The sequence below is a fragment of the Papio anubis genome, chromosome 7 (assembly GCF_008728515.1).
Source record: "Papio anubis isolate 15944 chromosome 7, Panubis1.0, whole genome shotgun sequence".
Classification (NCBI taxonomy): Eukaryota; Metazoa; Chordata; class Mammalia; order Primates; family Cercopithecidae; genus Papio; species Papio anubis.
The window spans coordinates 124,504,146-124,510,145 of NC_044982.1; positions in this window are offsets into that span (position 1 = coordinate 124,504,146).

A 6,000-nucleotide genomic window follows, 5' to 3' on the forward strand; every position below is an offset into this window, starting at 1 on the left:
TTCAAGTCCAGCCCAGACAACATGGTGAGATCTTGTTTCTACAAAAAAATTAAAAAAAAAAAAAAAACATTAGCTGGGTGTGGTGATGCATACCTGTAGTCCCAACTACTCAGGAGGCTAAGGCAGGAGGATTGCTTGAGCCCAAGAGGTCAAGGCTGCAGTGAGCTGATCGTGCTACTGCACTCCAGCCTGAAGGACAGAGCAAGATCCTGTCTCAAAAAAAAAAAAAAAAAAAAAAAAAAGGGAAAGAAAGAAAGAAAAGAAAGGACTGGGCAGTGGCTCACACCTGTAATCCCAGCATCTTGGTAGGCCGAGGCAGATGGATCACTTGAGGTCAGCAGTTCAAGACCAGCCTGGCCAACATGGTGAAACCCTGTCTCTACTAAAAATACAAAAATTAGCCAGGCGTGGTGATGCAAGCCTGTAGAGGTTGCAGTGAGCCAAGATTGCACCACTGTACTCCATTCTGGGTGACAGTGAGACTCCATCTTGAAAAAAAAGAAAAGAGGCCGGGCGCGGTGGCTCAAGCCTGTAATCCCAGCACTTTGGGAGGCCGAGACGGGCGGATCATGAGGTCAGGAGATCGACCATCCTGGCTAACACGGTGAAACCCCGCTCTACTAAAAAATACAAAAACTAGCCGGGCGAAGTGGCTGGCGCCTGTAGTCCCAGCTACTGGAGGCTGAGGCAGGAATACGCGGGGAGGCGGAGCTTGCAGAGCTGAGATCCGCCACCGCGACTCCAGCCTACATGGTAGAGCCAGACTCAGTTCCCAAAAAGAAAGAAAAGAAAGAAAATTAGCCCAGTGTGGTAGCACTGGCAGCACACAATCGTGTGCTACTTGGGAGGCTGAGGTGGAGGACTGTTGAGCCTGGGAGGAAGCCATGCTGCAGTGAGCCAAGATTGTGCCACTGCACTCCAACCTTGCCATAGAGCAAGCCTGTCTCCAACAAATAAATAAATAAAAATAAAATAAAAGAATGGTCCCTCCCTCATTACATGCATTCAGCACATCCTCCTGCAGTCTTGACCCTGGCCAGTTTCCTCACCATGCAGCATCGACAACCCTCCCTTGAGGGTCTGTGGATGAACACCCAGTGGGAACACACTCGGGGCTTGGGAAATGCTGATGGCTTGACCAGCAGTCCCAGCTTGCACTGAACAGAAAGTCTGCTCTCGCCCCACCCCACTCTTCTTCTTCATCAAAGTTGACCAGGTCCTCCATTTGGTTCAAATCTTCTTTTCCTCCAAAGGCCAGCTCAGTTCCCTCTGTGAACTGGAGCTTCTACAGGGCTGGATCTCCCACTCTTGCCTGCCTCCATCTGCAGCTCCTACCATCCCACGGAACACAGAGCTAGGGGCCCTGGAGACCAGACACTTGATGAAGAAGTGGCTGGGTCTGTGGGCTCATTCCACAGAACACATGACTCCTCCTGCTCCAGAGCTGTTTTTGATTAATGGATTATCTTTGACCCTCAGAAATATCCTGCTGCCAACTCTAAAAGCTCAGAGTTGGCCAGGTGCGGTGGCTCATGCTTGTAATTTCAGCACTTTGGGAGGCTGAGGCAGGTGGATCAGAGGTCAAGAGATTGAGACCATCCTGGCCAACATGGTGAAATCCCATCTCTACTCAGTAAAATACAAAATTAGCAGGTAGGAGATGCATTCCGTAGTCCCAGCTACTTGGTAGGCTAAGGCGGAAGAATCTGCTTGAACCCAGGAGGCAGAGGCTGCAGTGAGCTGAGATTGTGCCACTGCACTCCAGTCTTACGGCCAGAGCAAGACTCTGTCTCAGGGAAAAAACGGATAAAAAACTCCAGAGTTGGGCACCTTCAGGGCATACATTCTGCTGGAGGTTTTAGGACCCCATCTTACCCTGTTTCAGTGGATTGACCAAAATGAATGTTCAGGAACAACACCTTCTCCCCAAAGGCACAGGAAGGTATACCTGGCAGGAAATACAAGTTAAAAGTTAGGAAGGATACTCACTAAGGGAAGAGCAAGCCAGAACCTACAAATTTGGTGTAACTTCCTACTCAGTCTGAACTCCATCAGCCACTTACTTCAAGCCTCAGTTTTCTCTTAATATCAGTAAAATGTAAATAATGATACCCCATTTCATCTCTTACATATGAGATTCAGAATGATATATGCAAAGTGCTTTGCTTTTGTATTATATCAGATAGAGCCCCCTGGGTTTCAATAAGAACTGTAGCTACTATTTGTTTCTTTGTTTTTGTTTTGAGACGGAGTCTCGCTTCTGTTGCCCAGGCTGGAGTGCAGTGGCCGGATCTCAGCTCACTGCAAGCCCGGCCCCGGGTTTATGCCATTCTCCCGTTTTGCCTCTCTCCCCGAGTAGCTGGGACTACAGGCACCACCACCTCACCGCTGTTTTTGTATTTTTAGTAGAGACGGGTTTCACCGTGTTAGCTGTGATGGTCCTCGACCTCCTGGACCCTCGCGGATCCGGCCTCAGCCCCTCGCCTCCCAAAGTGCTGGGATTACAGGCTGGAGCCACCGCATCTGCCTTATTTTCTGTTCTTTTATTTTGATTTTTTATTTATTTTTTGAGACTGAGTCTCAGCTTGTCATCCAGGCTGGAGTGCAATGGCTGGGATCTCCTGGCCACACTGCACCTCTGCCTCCTGGGTTCACACCATTCTCCTGCCTCACGCCTCCCAGGAGTAGCTGGGACTACAGGCCACCAACATGCCCGCTAATTTTTTATTTTTAGTAGAGACGGGGTTTCACCGTGTTAGCCAGGATGGTCTCGATCTCCTGACCTCGTGATCTGCCCACCTTGGTCTCCCAAAGTGCTGGGATTACAGGCATGAGCCGCCGTGCCTGGCCTGTTCTTTTTTTTTTTTTTTTCTGAGACGGAGTCTTGCTCTGTCACCCAGGCGAGAGTATGGTTGGCACGATCTCGGCTCGCTGCAACCTCCTGCCCCCGGGTTCAAGTGATTCTCCTGCCTCACTGCCTCAGCCTCCAAGTAGTTGGGACTACAAGCACATGCCACCATGTCTGGCTTTTTTTTTTTTTTGAGGCAGAGTTTCACTCTTGTCATCCAGGCTGGAGTACAATGGCACGATCTCAGCTCACCGCAACCTCTGCCTCCCGGGTTCAAGTGATTCTTCTGCCTCAGCCTCCCGAGTAGTTGGGATTACAGGCGCCTGCCACTGCACCCGGCTAATTTTTGTATTTTTAGTAGAGATGGGGTTACATCATATTGATCAGGCTGGTCTCGAACTCCTGACCTCAAGTGATCCGCCTGCCTCAGCCTCCCAAAGTGCTGGGATTACAGGCATCAGCTACCGTGCCCAGCCTCGGCCTAATTTTTTGTATTTTTAGTAGAGTCAGGGGTTTCACCATGTTGGCCAGGCTGGTCTCAAACTCCTGACCTCAGGTGATCCACCCGCCTCGACCTCCCAAAATGCTGGGATTACAGATGTGAGCCACTGCACCCGCCCGGCCCATTTTTTGTTCATTTATGAAATGCCAGGCCTTGAGCTAAGCACTTTGCATATATTATTATGAAGTGACGTAAATGAACAAAAAATTCATTGACAAGGTGGGAGGGGAGTGTGTGGAAGTAGAGAGGCACAAAGGCAGAGGTTGCTTAGCTAGAGGTGGGCAGGCAGTAAATAGCTAGAGTAAAATCACAATGTCCCATGGCCGGGCGCGGTGGCTCAAGCCTGTAATCCCAGCACTTTGGGAGGCCGAGGCGGGTAGATCACGAGGTCAGGAGATCGAGACCATCCGGGCTAACATGGTGAAACCCCGTCTCTACTAAAAATACAAAAAACTAGCCGGGCGTGGTGGCGGGCGCCTGTAGTCCCAGCTACTCGGAGGCTGAGGCAGGAGAATGGCGTGAACCTGGGAGGCGGAGCTTGCAGTGAGCCGAGATCGCGCCACTGCACTCCAGCCTGGGTGACACAGCGCGAGACTCCGTCTCAAAAAAAAAAAAAAAAAAAAAAATCACAATGTCCCAAGTATGGTGCTAAGCAATCGACATACATGATTTCATTTATTCGTTTATTTTTATTTTATTTATTTATTTATTTATTTATTTTGAGGCTGAGGCTCGCTCTCTTGCCCAGGCTGAAGTACAGTGGCATGATTTCGGCTCATTGCAACCTCTGCCTCCCAGGTACAAGTGATTCTTCTGCCTCAGCCTCCCCAGTGGCTGGGACTACAGGCATGCAGCCCCACATCCGGCTTATTTTTGTATTTTTAGTAGAGACAGGGTTTTGCCAAGTTGCTCAGGCTAGTATTGAACTCATGAACTCTCAAGTGATCTGCCCACCTGGGCATCCCAAAGTGTTGGTATTACAGGCGTGAGCCACTGCACCCAGCCCATTATTTCATTTAAATCTCAGCTTCTTCCTCTGTCACAAGTAGCGGTTTTGAACAGAAGCTTCCCAAGTCCTTTCTAGTTTAGTGAGTACTTACAGGATGTTTTAAATCTACAAAGTATTTTTCACTTTATAGAGCCGATCACTATTTAGTTCTGTGTTCTAATAGTTGTTAGTGGCCGCACAAGTAGATGTGGAACTAGAACAAGGGAGGATGGCTCGATTTTTCCCCAGACCCCAGTGGCAGGCGGCTCAGAGCCGGGTGGGCAAGAGATGAAGGCCCACAGGGGCTAGAGAGGGCACGCCCCTTGAAGGCAACGACGTCATGGAAGCTTGGCTCCGGCTTCCAGCCAGCATCCGGTTCTATCTGGTTGTGCTGGGGCCCAGAGGACTGGGCCTGGAACTCATCAGCCCCACCTGTCAGCCCTCCCCTGGCCGGCAAGCAGGGGCCTTTGGTTATCACTAAGGAGAGTAAGGCTGAGGGTGAGCTGAACATGGCTGCAATCCAGAGGCCCAATATCCTATCCCTGCTGGGCACCTCAGGGGAGGGAGCTGTGTTCCTCAGCCAGGCACCCGCAATTTGACCGAGCTCTGTTATGTGACAGGCACCATGAAATATGCAAAGACCTCATTTATTCATTCAGTAAATATTTATTGAACACTTAACAGTGTGCCTGGCCCTGAGCTACTTCCAGGGAATCACAAAAATTCCTGCCTGGCCAGGCGTGGTGGCTCACGCCTGTAATCCCAGCACTTTGGGAGGCCTAGATGGGAGGATCCCTTGAGCCTAAGACTGTGAGCCCAGCCTAGACAACAAAGTGAGCTCCCATCTCTAAATTTTTTTTTTTTTTTTTTGAGACACAGTCTCACTCTGTCTCCAGGCTGGAGTGCAGTGGTGCTTAGTAGAGACAGGGTTTCACCATGTTGGCCTGGATGGTCTCGATCTCTTGACCTCATGATCCACCCACCTCGGCCTTCCAAAGTGCTGGGATTACAAGCGTGAAAAAAAATTTTTTTTTAAGGTTAAAAAAGTAAAAAAAAAAAAAAAAATCGGGCTCTATTCTAGTAGAAGACGCTATAAAGTAAAGCAGAAACGTGATGGGAAATTGAAAAGAGAGTGATTCACTTCACATAGAGTAGTCAGAGAAGGCCCCTTTGAGCTGACGGAGGAAAGTAGAACTAGAAAGACCATTCTAGACAAAGGAAAAATTATGCAAAGGCCCCAAGGCAGGAAAATTTGGAGTGTTTGGAGAGTTGCAAGACCAGCAGTGGGCACACGCACACACTAAGCTCTTCCTCAATAAATGCCCACTAAAGAAATTAACGAATGATTGTAAGGATTTCTGCTTCCAGGCAAGATGATTTACATTCCCATCTAAAAACAATTAAAATACTCCCCAAAGTATGTGAAACATGGTTCTCAAAGCATTGAAGCCCAGAAGATGAAAAATAGTGATTCCAGAGAGTCAGCAAACAAATGAGGAGAACCCTACAAATGCCCCACCTGGCTGCCTAAAGAAAATTTCCAGGGCCGGGCACCTCGACTCATACTTGTAATCCCAGCACTTTCAGAGGCCAGGGTGGAAGGATCATCTGAGACCAGCCCGGGCAGCATAGTGAGACCCTGTCTCTGCAAAAACAAATGTA